This window comes from Pan paniscus, chromosome 16 (assembly GCF_029289425.2).
Source record: "Pan paniscus chromosome 16, NHGRI_mPanPan1-v2.0_pri, whole genome shotgun sequence".
In the NCBI taxonomy this organism is placed as follows: domain Eukaryota; kingdom Metazoa; phylum Chordata; class Mammalia; order Primates; family Hominidae; genus Pan; species Pan paniscus.
The window spans coordinates 29,479,700-29,494,808 of record NC_073265.2 but is presented as its reverse complement, the minus strand read 5'-3'; the positions used below and the strand labels follow the sequence as shown (position 1 = coordinate 29,494,808).

Here is a 15,109-nt window from a genome sequence, read left to right as displayed (position 1 = left end):
AAAATACAAAACATTATTAAAGATATTAAAGAATGTTCATAGATGAGAAGGTTCAACACTGTAAAGATGTCAATTATTCCCAAGTTAACCTGCAGATTTATTTAAATCTCAAACAAAATCCCAGCATATTTCCTTTGGTAGAAATTGATGAACTGATTCTAAAATGTATACAGAAATATAAAGAACCAGGAATAGCCAAGACAATCTTAATGAACGAAGTTGGAGGATTGTACTAAATAGATATTAAGATTTATTAGAAAGCTACAATAATTAATTTAGTATGGAATTGGCAAATAGGCAATAGGCAAATAGGCAAAAATTGGCAAATTTAGTATGGAATTGACAAATAGACCAACGGAACAGAAGAGAGAATCCAAAAATAGACCCACTCTTATGAGGTCATTTGATTAATGACAAAGGTGACCCTGCAACATGCTGGGGGAATGGATGATGTTTTTAATAAATGTAGCTGAAGTAATTTGATATCTGCATGGAAAAAAAATGAACCCGGAAGAATGAGCTCATATCATACTCCAAAATTATGCAGACAGATCACAAACCTCAATGTGAAAGGTAAAATAATAAAGCTGGTGGGAGTGACAGCGGGCACCTGTAGCCTGACTCTCACCTCCCTCAGGTCTAGTGTGGTCATTATGAGGGGCCCGATTTGGTGGGCTCTCCTGGAGCCCACGACCTGCTGGGGCCTAAACCTGTCCACAGTCATGGGTCCCAGACACAAATTAAACTATCAAGGTTTACTTTGCCCAAAGTGGAATTCTTGATGATATAGATTAGGGGTGGGGGGTTTTTAAAGATTTTGCCAATGGTAATTTGTCAATGCAGTGTGAATACAATGGCTATTTGAAGGAAATACATCAACATATTAGTTGTCCCATTTACCTGGTGGGGCTACAGGTGATCTCCTTCTATTCTATCTTTCTACTCTTTTTCTAAGTTTTCCTTAAAGACTACGGATTGCTTCTCTAAAAAAAACAATTTTTTTTTTTTTTTTTTGAGACAGAGTTTCACTCTGTTGCCCAGGCTGGAGTACAGTGGTGCGATCTTGGCTCACTGCAACCTCTGCCTTCCAGGTTCAAGTGATTCTCCTGCCTCAGCCTCCCAAGTAGCTGAGACTATAGGTGTGCACCACCACGTCCGGCTAATTTTTGTATTTTTAGTAGAGATAGGGTTTCACCATGTTGGCTGGGCTGGTCTTGAACTCCTGACCTCGGGTGATCCACCCGCCTTCAGCCTCCCAAAGTGCTGGGATTACAGGTGTGAGCCACCGCGTCCGGCCAAAAACAAAATATTTTTAAATACAGAGAAGAGTGATCCATGGAGACTGAGTGCCTAAGAGACGTTCACCCACCTGAATGGGACCAGTGTTGCCCCAGTCATCACAAGTGAATCACCCAGGACAAAACATGCCCTGCCTCTCCCCAGCATCAGGCTGTGTCCTCAGAGCACGCCCACCCGGTCAGCCAGGGCCTCCGCTTGCCATTTCCAGGGCTCCTTTTCCCATCCATGTCTCCAAGGCCACTGGGCTGAGGGAGGTGGGTGCTGCACCAGCCATGGGGCCCCAAGGTTAAGTCAAACAGGCCATGCCAGCTGTTACTGTCGCCCCTCTAGCATCTCCATCTGCATGCAATTCATCTAGAGGAGGAGCTTTCCTCCAAGAAGACACCAGGAGGAGGAAGGAGAGGGACTCCCCCTCAGAGAGCCAGACCCTGCCATTTCTCCTGCCCAGCTTGAAAGAAGTGATGTGAGCCTAAGACCCTGAAGTGGAAACAACCAGCTCGGGCACAGCCCCAGCCCCTCCTGGCTGACACTTCGCCTTAACACAGGGGAGGGAGGCCACACTGAAGATTCCACCTCAGGCTGGAAAGGCACTGCCGTGTGTGAGGACTGCTTTGAACTTTTCTCTTCTGGATGTCTGCAGGCATCTTCCTGCTGGCTAACGCATAACTGCATCGGGGGGATGCCCAAGGCCTGGGAGGGAAGGGTCCAGCCCAAACCAGTTCAAGAAGGAAGCTCCCCTGCTGTGGGGCTTCCTCCAGCCGGAGCCTGGCCAGTGGGGGCCGACAGTTCCTGGCACACACTTTCTGGAGGAAATGCTGCTACCCCCAGTAAACCTGAGGGCGGAGCTGGTGGACAGTTCAAGGAGCTATGTACCTGGGGTCACTGAGGAGCGGGACAGTGGTGTTGGAGGAGCAGCAATCTCAGACACAGAAAGGGAAGAAACTTTTCTTGAGCACCTATTATGTGCTAAGCCCCTTCCGAGGGTTAGCTCATTTAACCCTCACAGCAACCCTGAGAGAAGGAATTGTTATCCACAAATCCAGATGAGGCTCAAAGAGGTTCAATAGCTTGCCTGAGGCCACAGAACCAGGCAATGACTGAGTTGAGGTTTGAACCCAGATCTGATTCCAGAGCCCCTGCTCCGTCCACCATGCTTACCCCGGACTGAGTCAGCTGTGGTTCTTCTCCCTCCCTGGAGGTCTTTATGAACAGAAACGGGCAAGATATGCGTGAGGTGTGTAGGACAGGGCTGGCCCCTCCGGGGAAGAAGCCTGCTGAATTCTTTCCTGGGCTGACCTGTGAGTCAGAGGCCAGGGGGCCTGGGGCTGTCCTAACTTGCAGGCTGACCCTTATCTTGCAAGGAACCAGGTGTTTTTCCACTCAGCAAGGGGTGAGTAAAATGTTTCCAAGAGGTCATGGTGGGGGCTGTGATGGTCAGGGCCTGGCATCTAGGAAAAGCTACAGAAACAGCAGGCGTGTGTTCTGTCCAGCACAGGATGCGTCCACAGCCCCTCTGTAGGGGCTCAGCCTGAAGCCAGGCAACCCACAGGCTTGGCTTGAGGAGGGGGTGAGTAAGTTTTGTGGCGGATGCTACTGTTCCACAGAGACAAGGGGATTCCCAGAGCATGGCACTGAGGCTTGGCTGGTCTAGTGTCCACAGATGAGAAAAGCAGCTGCACTGTGGGTGGGCCACCCTCCCCAACGTCTCCTCCCTGGAGAGGAGACATCCATGGGCCAGGCCCTGGGATGCCAGGGCCACCAGAGCCATCAGGGCCCCACAAATGCAGGGTGGCACTACAGAGGCTGTCTGCCTTTAAACCTCAAGCCAGAGCATGGGCATTCAAATGAGCATTGCCGTGCAAGGCAGACCACTTGGGAATGTACCTGCCTGTTTCAAACATGCTCTGGCATTTCCAGAACTCCTCTTTGGGAACTGCCTTTGGAGACGTTATGAGCCCACCTCAGCTGTCCTCCTAACCCGTCACCCCGCTTTTCACCAGAAGTGGTGGTATCCCACGTGGTCACCCACCTGACCCTCCAGACCTGGCCTAGAGTGAGTTTGGGCTGTTTGCACATACTGAGTCCCTTTCAAGGAAAGGACACAGCCCACCGAAGGGATTCACAAGAACGCGCTGAGGCTGGGAAGCTGGCTTCCAGAAAGTGAGTCTAAAGGGGTTTGCAGCCACCTGGAGGGGTCAGCATTGGGCTGGCTGTGTAAGCGCTGGGATTGCTGGGAAGCTGTTAGAAATGAAGCTGGTGGAATTCCCTGCCATTTCCGGGCGACTGGGAAGAGAGGAGGCTGCTGCCTAGTGGGCCAGCTCCTGGGTTGCTCAAGGTGCCAGGGAGTGAGAGGGGGGGTGGCATGCCCAGGCTTTCTCACAGTGAGGCTCAGGGTCTGCTTATCAGGGCTCAAGTCCTGGGCCACAAGGCCGAGTGCTGGCTCAGCATGGACCTTGGACTTGGTATTCCTAAGTCCCGGCTTGTGACCTTGGCCTACTCGCCTTACGTAGGCCTCGACATTTTTGTAGATGACAAGGGATGGATTAATTCACCTCTGCCAGCTTCTCCAGGCACAGTGAGGGGGAGCATCTGTTCCTGCTCACGGAGGAGCTTTGGATATTTCTCACGGTCGTCACTCAGGAAGAGCCTAGCATAAGACGTAAGCAGCAGGCTCTGGGCTGAGCATTTCACACATGTGATCTCCTCACCACAAGCCTGTGAGGTAGCACTAGTACTGTCTCCATTATGCAGAGAAGGAGAGACTAAGTGACTCATTCAAGCCGAGAGGCAAAGAAGGGGCAGACACGAGTCTGACCCAGGACCTGATGTGAACTTGGCTGCAGTGGCCATCTGCTCCTACCACCACCCTCTGTTATTCTCAGGCCCATCCAAGACACTTTGGGGAAGGGCCTATCCTAGAATCACAGCCCCAAGACAGAAGTGAGCCCCGAGTGCTACAAAACTTAGGAAAGCACTCTACTACCATCACCAACCTGTCAGAGTGGCCTCCAGAGGACCCTGTCACCTCCAGGGCTGGGCCCTGATGTGCTGAGACCTGCAGCAGGGTTTCTTGACCTCTTTGTAACCCCCTTTGGGAACTGTCATCCCACACACATTCTGACAGGTGACAGGCCTCACCTGACCCCTTGGCTGAGAATTACCGCGAACAGAAGACAGCCTTTCACTGGAATATTCTCATTGGCCAGAAGGATTTTTCTCAAACTTTACTTTCAGAAGTTTGTTTCAAAAAAAAAATTTTTTTTTTAGAGACAGAGTCTCACTCAGTCGCCCAGGCTGAAATGCAGTGGCGCGATCAGAGCTTACTGCAGCCTCGAACGTCTGGCCTCAACCCACCCTCCCACCTCAGTCACTTGAGTGGTCAGGACTAGAGGAGCATACCACCGTGCCCAGCTGGGAAATTATAGTATTCCTTTATTCAGAAAGTATTATGGACCTACTCTACTCCAGGCTCTGGGGACCATGGTAAACGAGAGGAAATCCTCACTCCTGTGTGGTTTAGTTTGCTTCTTCCAAACAGGTGTTGCTCTAGGCCAACCTTCTGCAGCCAGAAGAGATGGTAATGCAGGATCTGTGGGACTCCTGACGGGGTCTGACCTTCCCCTTGGCCCAAAGTTCAGTCCCTCTGGCATTCCCAACAGGAGGCTGCCCGCACTCTGCTAGAACTCATTCAGCGATGAAAAGCTCCCCCTGCAGCCCCTGCCTTCTGTCCCCTCTGTCCCCTCGCTGATCCTTGTGTGGAGCCGAACTCTGTCTCACCTCAGCCTCTACTGGGGTCCGAGTCTGCCATCTGCTCCTCTTCACGTGACTCGAGAGTCAGGAGAGGTGGCACCCCAGCACCCTATCCTGGCTCCCAAAATACACGGGGGGAAGGAAATTTCATCTGCTTTTCTGCTCAGCTGTCACCTGCGGGGGAGGAGGGTCCTAGACGCAGGTTGTGGCCCTCATGTGGATGCCCACAAGATTCAGACAACCTGCTCAGGGTCAGTGTGCTGAAGTGCGGAGAGGCCCTGGGAGGATGAGCAGGACCCTGAGGCTCTGCTGTCCCACTTGAGGGACCCAGACAGATGCAGCATGGGCCAGGGCAGACAGCATGACATGCAACCTGCCAAAATGTTTGGGCTCTCTGCCTTTGTCACCATTCCCATACCACTGGCTCCAGTGAATCCCCAGGGGAGAGATAATGGGCTGCTGTTTAAAAGAATACAATAATACAGCTCGTTCAGTCACTTGTGTCAACAGGCGTGAGCCACCGCGCCGGGCCTACCCTAGATTCTCAACAGCCTCTGCACACAGAGGTCTGAGTCCTTAGCATAGGGTCCTCAATGCCTAGCTAGGACCCTATGCTAAGCATTGGAACCTCTGGCATTGGAACCCTATGCTAAGCAGAAGGAACCTCTGGCATCCCTAATCACAAGATTGCCTTTTTTTCTACAGCTCTTAACTTTCCAGACCTCTATTTCACCTCCTTAACACTCACAACTTTACACTCACAACACCACTGTGAGTTGGGCTGAACCTGCTTTCCTGGGCCCATTTTAAAGACGCAGGGAGCTGGAGAGAGAAGGAGGAGGCAAGAAAAGAAAGGTATGCTTATAAAGTGCCCACCACATGGAGAGACTGTGCTAGGTGCTTTTTATTAGTGCATCTAATGGCTAATTGCAGCTACTGCGAGCTCTGTTTTACAGATGAAGAAACTGAGGCTCAGAGAGAAGTAATTGTCCAAGACAGTAAGTGTGGAGCTGGGATTCAAAGTCAGATCTCTCCGACTCCAAACTCCAGGCTCATCCACAATGCCCAGTGCCCAGAGAAGTCAAATGACCTGCCCTGGATCACACAGCTATGCAGAGCAGAGATGGGACTGGAAGCTCAAGCCAGAGGCTCCCTCTGTCCCAGGCAACAGTTGAGGTTCCAGGGTCACCCATGAACACATGAACATGTGTGATGTGCAGGGGGTGCTGCTGTTTCTGATGCCCAAGCCAGATCCTCTTCCAGAAATGGCCCCTTCCCTGGGTCACCACGAGGTCCAGAGACCCTGAATTAGGGTCTCTCACTACTCGCCCTCCAAGGACCCCTACCTTTACTTTATTCCTATTGCTTTGCTCTAATACCCTCTGACAATAGCTTGCCAAACAGCCAGACTGCCCTCAAAGCTCTCCAGGATGGGAGAACTTGGAGTGGCTTAGCCCTTCCCAACATAACAGCTGGAGGCTGATGAGGCAGTTACTCCCCACAACCGCCTTATGAGGAGGAAGGCATTCGCTTTCCCATTTTACAGATGAGGCCATTTATAAGTTTGTAGAGAAGTGAAGCAACTTGTCTAAGGAGTCAAAGGCAAAGTCTGGATGGATTCAAACCCCACTCTCTTCGGTTCCAAATGTGTCTTCGGCCACTGTCCTATATACTATGGAGGAGAATTCATGGCATTGCAGGCTGAACCTCACCTTGCATGGAACCAGGCGTTTTCTTATCCAGTGTGGCAACCTATGCCACACCGGCCACCAAAAACGAGCATGGACACAGACCTGCTCGGCCCCCTTCACCCAGAAAAACAAGTCAGAAAAGCCCCCAAAAAACCACCAGAATGGGGCAAGATACAGAAAACGCAACCTACACCCTGGGAGCTCTTCATGGCTTAGCCTCCAGTGCTCCCAGCAGCACCTACACTCCAGATCGGATGCCACCTGAGCAGGTCTGGAGATCTGGGGAATGAGCGGTGGGCTGGGATGTGTGGAGCGGCAGCTTCACCTGTAACTCCTGCAGGAGTCTCCCACGGCTGCCTCGCACCCTGCCCTGCACAGCCACTGGGCCTGCCACCACCCTTCCTGTTTGGGAACCTCTTCCCCGGCATGAATTCCCTGCACTCTGCCGCGGTGACACCCTCACCCAGGACAGGCATCAGACCTGAAGATGGGCCCGGGGGCAGGGCGGGCCATCTGAGGTCTTGACGTCTACCAGCCTACCGTGGGGCCATGGGGCAAAGTGGTGTAAGTGACTTAACATGCACCCACTAAGGATCGAGAGACGGCACCTGGAAGGGACCACCTCCGCTGCCTAGCAGTACCAGGAAGGAGCCAGCCCAGGAGGGCCACCTGCCTGCCCACTGTCCCTCCCTGCCTGCTCTTCAAAATGGGTGCAGAAGGCTCTAGGGCCGGGGGCCGCTCGCTCACTCACCTTCCGGCGCCTTCCGCCTCTTCCTCGCGACTCCTCACCCGCACTGGGCCTCTCTCTTAGGCGCTGAGGAGAGGGAAGACCTGGGACCTTGCTGGGCCAGTCCTCCGCAGGCCTGCGCGGAAACAGATCAGAAATGCATTATGGCAAATGTAGCAAGTGTTCCCGCGGGTGTTGCGACTGGCTGGCGTCCAGGCGCTGGGAACCGCCCCGCGCCCGCCTCCCGACTGAACTCCTGGCTCAGGTGCAAGAGGCGGCAGGCTCCTTGCGGGGCTTACGGGGAGAAGGGGACGTTGGGCGCAGCACCGCTTCCGGGGCGGCCCCTCTCCAGCCACACTCCGACCCGGCGCGGCCACCCGGCCCCAGCTCGCAGGCCCCACTGCTGCGCCCTCTCGGGGACGCGAATGCCCCGCGCCGGGCGGGCGCCCGCGGAGGGAGGTCCCGCTCCAGGGGCGCGGAGCTCCAGATGCCTGCGCCCAAGGCCCCTCGCCTGGCGCCGGCTGGTCCCGAACTTCGGGGCATGGGCACCCAGGAAGGGGGCTGCGCGTGTTGGGAGGCCCGTCCTCTCGCCGCGACCCTCCGGGGCAGCCGGGGAACCCACCTGCGGAGCGGGAAGCCCAGGAACGCTCGAAGAGGTCGTAGGAGCCGGGCCCGCCCTCCGCGGGAGGGACCTCGGCGCGAGAATGCCGAGGAGGGGCCGCGCTTACACGTTGGTGCAGCGCCGGCTTCACCTGACCGCGATTTTGATTTCAGGGTGTGGCCTCAGGTAGGACGCGGCGGCGAACCCAGAGCGCGGGAGAAGTTGCCAAGTGTCGCTGGGGCCTTGGCCAGGAGCCCCTCTGCCCGAGGGGCGCCGTGCTGCTCAACTCTTTCTCTCCACCTGCTTGGCCCCAGTTCCCGCCCGCCCTTCGCCTCCGGGCCCTGGCCTGGCCACAGCCGCGGGGACCTGCCTGCGGCTCCACGGCCCAGTGGCCGCCTCGCGGAGACCCGACCTGGAGAACCAGCTGAGCGCCGGCTGTGTGTAATCACCTCGTTCACTGGCATCGCAGATGCACGCTCCAGAGCCGCGGGCCGACTCTCCCGGACCTGAGCGGGCCGCGTGTGCCCACCCACACATCCTGGAGAGCCCACGCGGGAGTCGGAAAACCTGTCACCTTGGATGATCTGTCCCATGTGGACAGGGCCCCAAGACTGTGCTGGGGTAGCCCCTTGCGCAGGCAGGAAAGCGGGATTTAAGGGATTCCAGTTCCCTTGTCAGCCCTTGCGCAGTCCTGAGTCCTGAGGACTTTCTAGCCTGAGAGTCCTAGGGCAGGAGACCCGCACCCCCAGAGCGGCTAGGGCCTGTTTCGGAGCCCCTCCGCCTGTGATTTTGTCCCAGAGTCGGCATCCTCTGCTTGTCCTCAGCAGTCCCTGCCTAAGATCAGAATGGCCATTCCAAGGGGCTCACTCCTGGCTGCCTCTGTGCCATGTTTCTTTTGGGGTACAGGGTGTTTTCTATACTAGGGGAAGGGACAGGAATCACTCATCTCTTCCCCAGATAAAGAAGTGAGAAGACCTTTGCTCTCCTTGTCTTGGGCCCCCAGAGAAAGGCTGTGTGCTGGCTGAGTGCTGAGGAAGTTCTGGCTTGGAAACTCAGTACATGTGGACTCCAAATGGCTGCCGTCAAGTGGTGGCTGGGTGACTGCCAGTGTCACAGAGCGGGGACCAAGGACGGTGCAGGGATTTAAAAAATCATTGTTGGGCACCTCAGACTTCAATGATTAACTGAGGTCACTATGGCCACTTATTTTTGTTCACTGATTCTTTAGACGCATCAATCTACTCACGGCTCAATCTTTTGCATTATAGGCTGTATTGGTTTCACACAATTTACTCTAAGGCGCCCACCTAATAGAGCTCAGGCAACCCGTGGGAACCTGCCAGTCCCAAACAGGTCTGTACCCTGTGTGGCTGCACCACAAGCCCAATGCCCTCGGCTTTCCTAGGGAAAGCATGGTGCCAGGTGCAGATGCTGGCCCTCTGTGCTGTGGGACAGTGGTGTGGGAGCCAGCCAGCTAACCATACCCTGCTGCCATCCCCAACATCCCCAACACATATTTATATTTAGTTTCTGTTCTCCTCCCCTTACTCTGTCGTCTCCTCCTCCTCCTCTTTGTGTCTTTCCCACGCGGATTCTTTCTCTTTCCTCTGACTGGACAATACTGTAGGCCTGACCCGCTTAGACAAACTCTGACCTCCTGTGGTCACCCAGGAAGCTGACTGCTAGGCCTCGGATGAGGGGGCAGTGGGAGGGGGACCAGGTGATACCAGAATGGCTCCCCCCACAGATTCGTTACCCAAGGACATGGGTACACTGGTCGAATGCTGGCTGCAGAAGCAGAATGTGCTGCGTGGAGGTGGCAGAGATTGGTTGCTGAGGATTTGAAATGAACCATGAACCAAAGCTAGAATGAAAGCATTATATTGTCTAGCCTAGAATCGACACCCTAAATTATTTTTACTGATTCATGAATGCACATGTGAATTATTTTCTTTGACTACAAATGCCTTATATACCCAAATCACAGCTCCAAGCAGTACTTTTGAACAGAACTACAATAAAGTATGAATGTTAGATTATTACCAGAAATGAACTGGTATTCAATTTGGTTTGAATCCAGGCTTAGGTACCCTAGAATGGCGACTAGCCAAGTCCCATCCTCACCCTATAGAGAATAACTCTAGGAAACCCTGGGTTCCTCCCACCCCTTGGGAGCTACAGTGGGTTTGGGGCCTTGAGAGAGGCAGAGGGTCAAGTTAGACTGACCAAGGAGGTAATGAGTCCCCCATCACTGGAGGTATTCAAGAATAACCGTCAGTTGGGTAGGCCAGAGAACTGGATACAAGACTAGACTAGGGAATCCCTCAGGTCCATCACAACACCAGTTTTCTGCACTTCCAGTCTCGTCTACATGAGGTTCAGCTGCACCGGGTTGCACGATCCGCCCCGTTGCCACCCCCCTCCCCACACATTGAGACAGCTGGGGATACACACACTGAATCATCCATTCAGGGTAGGTCCTGAGTGATTAATTCCTGTGTGTGACTCTCCCCCTTCTCTATTCTCCTCTGATCCGTGCCCAGCTCAGCCCTGCCCAGGAGGACAACAGCACAGGAAGTGTCAGGAGCAGTCTGGGGACAGTGTCTCCTGCAGCATCCATGTGCCACCCTCTGGCCTTGTTCCCAGGTTGCCGTGCTGAGCACAGGGGGCTCCAGGCACATCCTCCTTTGAGGAGCCTTGGCTGCTGGCACAGACCTTCTGGTTGAAGGAATTGTCCAGGCACTCCCATTCTACAAATTGGGTAGGATCTCTGGAGGAGACACCCAAAACAGACATTTCACAGGGGGACATGGCTCTTGGAGTGGTGCCATCTCAGAGGCATTGGCAGGCCAGTATGGTCTGGGAGGGCAGCAAGGTGGGCACATCGGGTGGGGCAGGCACTTCCCGGTTATCCCTCAGCCTGTGGCTGTCGGGGCCTGTTGTAACATCTGAGTGCCAACAGCCAGGGCTGAGTGCTCGGGCTAGGGCCAAAGAGGAAAGATAGGGATCAGCTTGTGGTTTAGAAAGACAAACACATTATCCGTTCTCTGCATCTTTCTGCTCCATGACTTGAAAAGTTTTCTGGGGATGAGGAAGGCGACTAACAAGCTCTTTTACTCCGTTCAGACTCCTTCCTCTGGGCGACTCAGCCCTCCCCTAATAATAGAAATAGTAATGGCTGCCAATGATGGCATGCTTCCCGTGGGCCAGGCCCCGTACAAAGCTATGTACCTGTGCTACCTCCCTTAGTCTTCACAAGAACCCCGGGATGGAAGTCCTGTACAATTATTATTCGCATTTTACAAATGAGGAAACTGAGGCTCGGAGTGGTTAAAGAACAGATGAAGGTCCCATAATTACTGCTATAGACTGAATGTTTGTGTCCCCCCAAGATTCATCTGTTGAAACCTATGTCCCCCAAGATTCATCTGTTGAAACCTAATCACTAATATGAGGGTATTAGGAGGCGGGGTTGTTGGCAGGTGATTAAGTCACGAAAGCAGAGCCCTCATGAATGGGATTCATGCCTTTATGAAAGAGGCCCCCAGAGAGATCCCTGGCCCTTTCCATCATGTGAGGTTATAGCAAAAAGACAGCCAGCTCTGAACCTGGAAGCAGGCCCTCACCAGACACCGGATCTGCCAGCACCTTGCTCTTGGGCTTCTCAGCTTCCAGAACTGTGAGAAATAAATTTCTGTTGTTTATAAGCCACCAGTCCATAGTATTTTGTTATCCAGTCCAGAAAGACTAAGTAAGCCAGTTACTGAGTGGAGGAGCTGGAATTTGAACGGAAGTGTATCCGACCCCAAAGCTGGTTCTCTCAACTCTGCTGCTTAGAGGCTGCTGGTGCCATGGAATGTTTGAACAGGCAGTGGGGAGAGACCAACTCAGACCTTAATATAAGGCATTGGTATTTAAAAAAAATCACTGCCCAGGCAGGCTGTCACATGAGACACAAGAGGGCTGGGGGCGGGGGTAGTAGGACCGTCCCTTCCTATTTCTGTGTAACACTTGAGGACCCCCACATGGCACTGGGTGTGAGGGGCAGAGGGGTCCTCAGGTTCCCCCACTCTGTCACTGAGTTCCCTGCTAGGAATCAGGTGCTAGGCTTTCCTGGCCACAAGCCAGCACCCTGCCTGAAGTTCCTGCATCCCACATCTGCCCTTCACAGACCCAGATGGCCCAGTCGCCTCAGGCCCTCAAGCAGGACCTGCCGGGGAGGTGGGGGCATGTGTGCTGGATGCTTGGCAGGAGGAGCCCTGCGGAGCTGGGGCTCCTAGAGGGGTCGCTGCCCACTCACCCTGGAGCCCGAAGCCTGGGAGAGAGGCACTCTTGGGAGAAAATCCCTTCCTCCCCCTCTCCTCCAGGCTGTCCAGCACCTGCTTCTTCCTGCTCCTCACCCTGATGGGACCACCCATCTCTCTCTGCTGATGGGACCAAGAGGGAGGTGCAAACCTCTGAACCTCCGAGCATCTGGAAGTGTGAGCCGAGGGAGCTGACACTGCCAGGCCCTTGGGGTCCCCAGGCAGGAGGGAAGTTGACGGAGTCTAGCTGCAGAGCCATGGAGTCCTGCGGACGGGAGCCCTCTTGCCTCGCAAGACTTACAGCATGTCTCTGGCCTCAGTTTCCTGATGCGTGTAATGGAAAGAGTACCTCCCTCCCTGGGGAAGGTGGTGGAATAATGAAGTCTAGAGCATTGGGGTACAGGGCTATGGAGGAGCAGCACCCCCAAACGGGGTGAGAGGTTCTTAACCCTCAGCCCTCACAGCTGCAGAAGGGACCAGGGAGAAAGCTCCCCTCCCCGACCCTGGGCATGCACACTGGAGCTTGGTTTGATGTGCCATGGAGTAGAATCCCAGGATTCGTCTAGAAAACAAGGCTACCACTTGCTACTAAATCAACCCAACAGGTCTGTTCACCCCGGGTTCCGGAAAGAGCCCAGCGCCAGGGGGTAGCACTGTCTAGGGCCTGGTTAGGTGTTTTGGAAAAGTCCATGGGTCCCCACCCGGCTGCTGGACAGATGTGTCCTGCTGATACCCTGGGCCTCAGCAGAACCTCGAGCCTCTCTCTCTCTGCCTGCCTTTCCCTCAGGTTCTGCATCTGTACTAGGCTTCCTGTGCCAACGAGAATATATAAAACCATCCTCCCCAAACACAAGCTGACACTGGGGGCTAAACCTGCTTGACAGTCCCAAGGAGCCTGGTGGCCTGGGAGGAGCTCCTCAGATGCAGGGACCATTGCAGGCTGCGGCGCCCGTCCCAGGTGCATCCTGGGCTACCCTGGGAAGGGCTGGGGAACAGCAAGAGCCAGATCTGTGGTAAGGACACTCATTTTAGAGACATGATGGATTCATTTAATATCTTTTCGCTACAATTGCTTTGCAGTGCCTGCTCTTAATGGCCTCCAAAGTTCCATCCAAATATCTTTTGCTGGCAGTTTAGCTCTCTGGCTGGCATTTTTGCTGGCAGAACTAACAGCTGGATGCCTCCTTGAATGGGAAACTTTCATTGTCTTGTCTTCTCTCTTCTGAGCTTCCAGTGACTGCCCCAGGTCTGAGGCTGGAGCAGGGCTCTGACTGTGACACCCCTGCGTGGAGCCCAGTGGCTGACTTTCAGGAAGGACAGGTGAGTGTGGGGGAGTGGAGGCCTGTGCCTGACTAGGTGAGGGCCCAGGCCCAAGCTCCAAGGAAGAAAAGGGGGTGTGAGGAAGCAGGGTATTTGTTGCCTGAGGCCCACCTCCAACACTTTGGGCAGAACACCTTAGCTCCAGATGCACAAAACTCACAGCCTCTGGGCTCCGCAGCCCCCTGGGAACACTAACTAGCTGGCCTCAGAGTCTGTGGACCTCTGCATGTGCCCTGGGTCAGAAGGCATGACCTGTCTAACTGCCACATGGCGTGTCTGTGCCATGCTGCCATCCTTCTCAGGGTCCTCTCTTCCCTAGCATTCTGGCACACACCGGACAGAACCCCTTGACTGCTGCAGGGGTGGTTGGCCTGCTGGGACATTTATTTGAACGCTGACATAGCAGGGTTCTGGTAACACCACTGCCACACCCTCGTCAGTGGCTGGTACAACAGCCTCTGCTAGGATGATGGACCTCATCATCCATGAGGCAGCCCCTCCTCCTGTCCTGACCACCCTCTCCTCGACAGGAGCCCTGAATGCCTGCTCACTGGCGGCCTTGCATTCTTCCCCCGGGGCTGGCTCCATCCCTCCCCAGGAGCTGAGACCTCTACTTCTCCCCACCTTTCTGGATCCCAGACACATCATCAGCAAGATCCACTCTAGTGGAATAGAAAAAGTCTTCTTGTCTAGCTTGGGCCTGGTGACTGGTGACAAGTGACAGGCCTCCTGCTTCTGGGAACTGACCTCTGATGGTGGCTATTGGACCTGTAAATGTCTGCCTGGGGTCAAAAGTCTACACTAGTGAGAAGATCACCTGAAGAACAGGGCCTCCCAGGTGCCTCCCCTACCCTTTGCCCCAGAATCTCCGTTTCATCTCTGGCACTCATCATGACTCCCTTCTTTGGCCTAAGACATGAAGTTACCTGGGACAAAAAGAACTTCAATCAATCAATTTATAAATTAGTTAGATCTCTTCAACAGAGAGTGGCCGGGTCCCCAAGAGTGGCCTGGGTGCTGTGTGCAAAGTTTATCCTCGGGAAGCACTTGACTGACAAGCGTGGGCTGGGCTGTGGTTTCAGGTCTAGCAGAATGCAGGGGGATGGCAGGAGGCACCCAAATAGCACAATAGGAGCAAGGGGGGGACCTGCCCAGCCTCCCAATGTGTCAGGCCAGGCCGCCTCTCCCAAGCCATCAAGTTACCCAGTGGCTGCTGCCTGCTCCTGCATGGGCCCCTTGGTAGCACGCGGGTGGGGGTTCAGCCTGGGTAGCAAGAGTGCTGGGCAGGCAGTTGGGGATCCCTGGGCTGGAAACTGACTCTGCCATTAGTTAGCTGTGTGGCCTCAGGACCCACTTTCCTTCTCTGGACCTCTGTTTCCCGCTCTAAAACTATGGGGGCTGGACGAAACATCCTCCG

At 54.3% G+C, this 15,109-nt stretch overlaps 1 protein-coding gene and 1 long non-coding RNA gene across 10 annotated transcripts in view; one reads left to right on the top strand and one right to left on the bottom strand.

The window, feature by feature from the left end:
- PAK6 (p21 (RAC1) activated kinase 6) overlaps positions 1-15,109 on the bottom strand; it is a 38,440-nt gene that overhangs the window by 16,681 nt on the left and 6,650 nt on the right. For all 9 annotated transcript variants that reach the window (XR_008621058.3, XM_055098268.2, XM_055098270.2 and 6 more), the window contains exon 3: positions 7,492-7,603. The gene's annotated coding sequence lies outside the window, so the exon portion shown is untranslated. The remainder of the gene's footprint in view (positions 1-7,491; positions 7,604-15,109) is intronic.
- Positions 7,674-10,062, top strand: PAK6-AS1 (PAK6 antisense RNA 1). Its single transcript, XR_004666474.3, has 2 exons — positions 7,674-8,123; positions 8,242-10,062. It is a non-coding gene; the product is annotated as a PAK6 antisense RNA 1 (long non-coding RNA).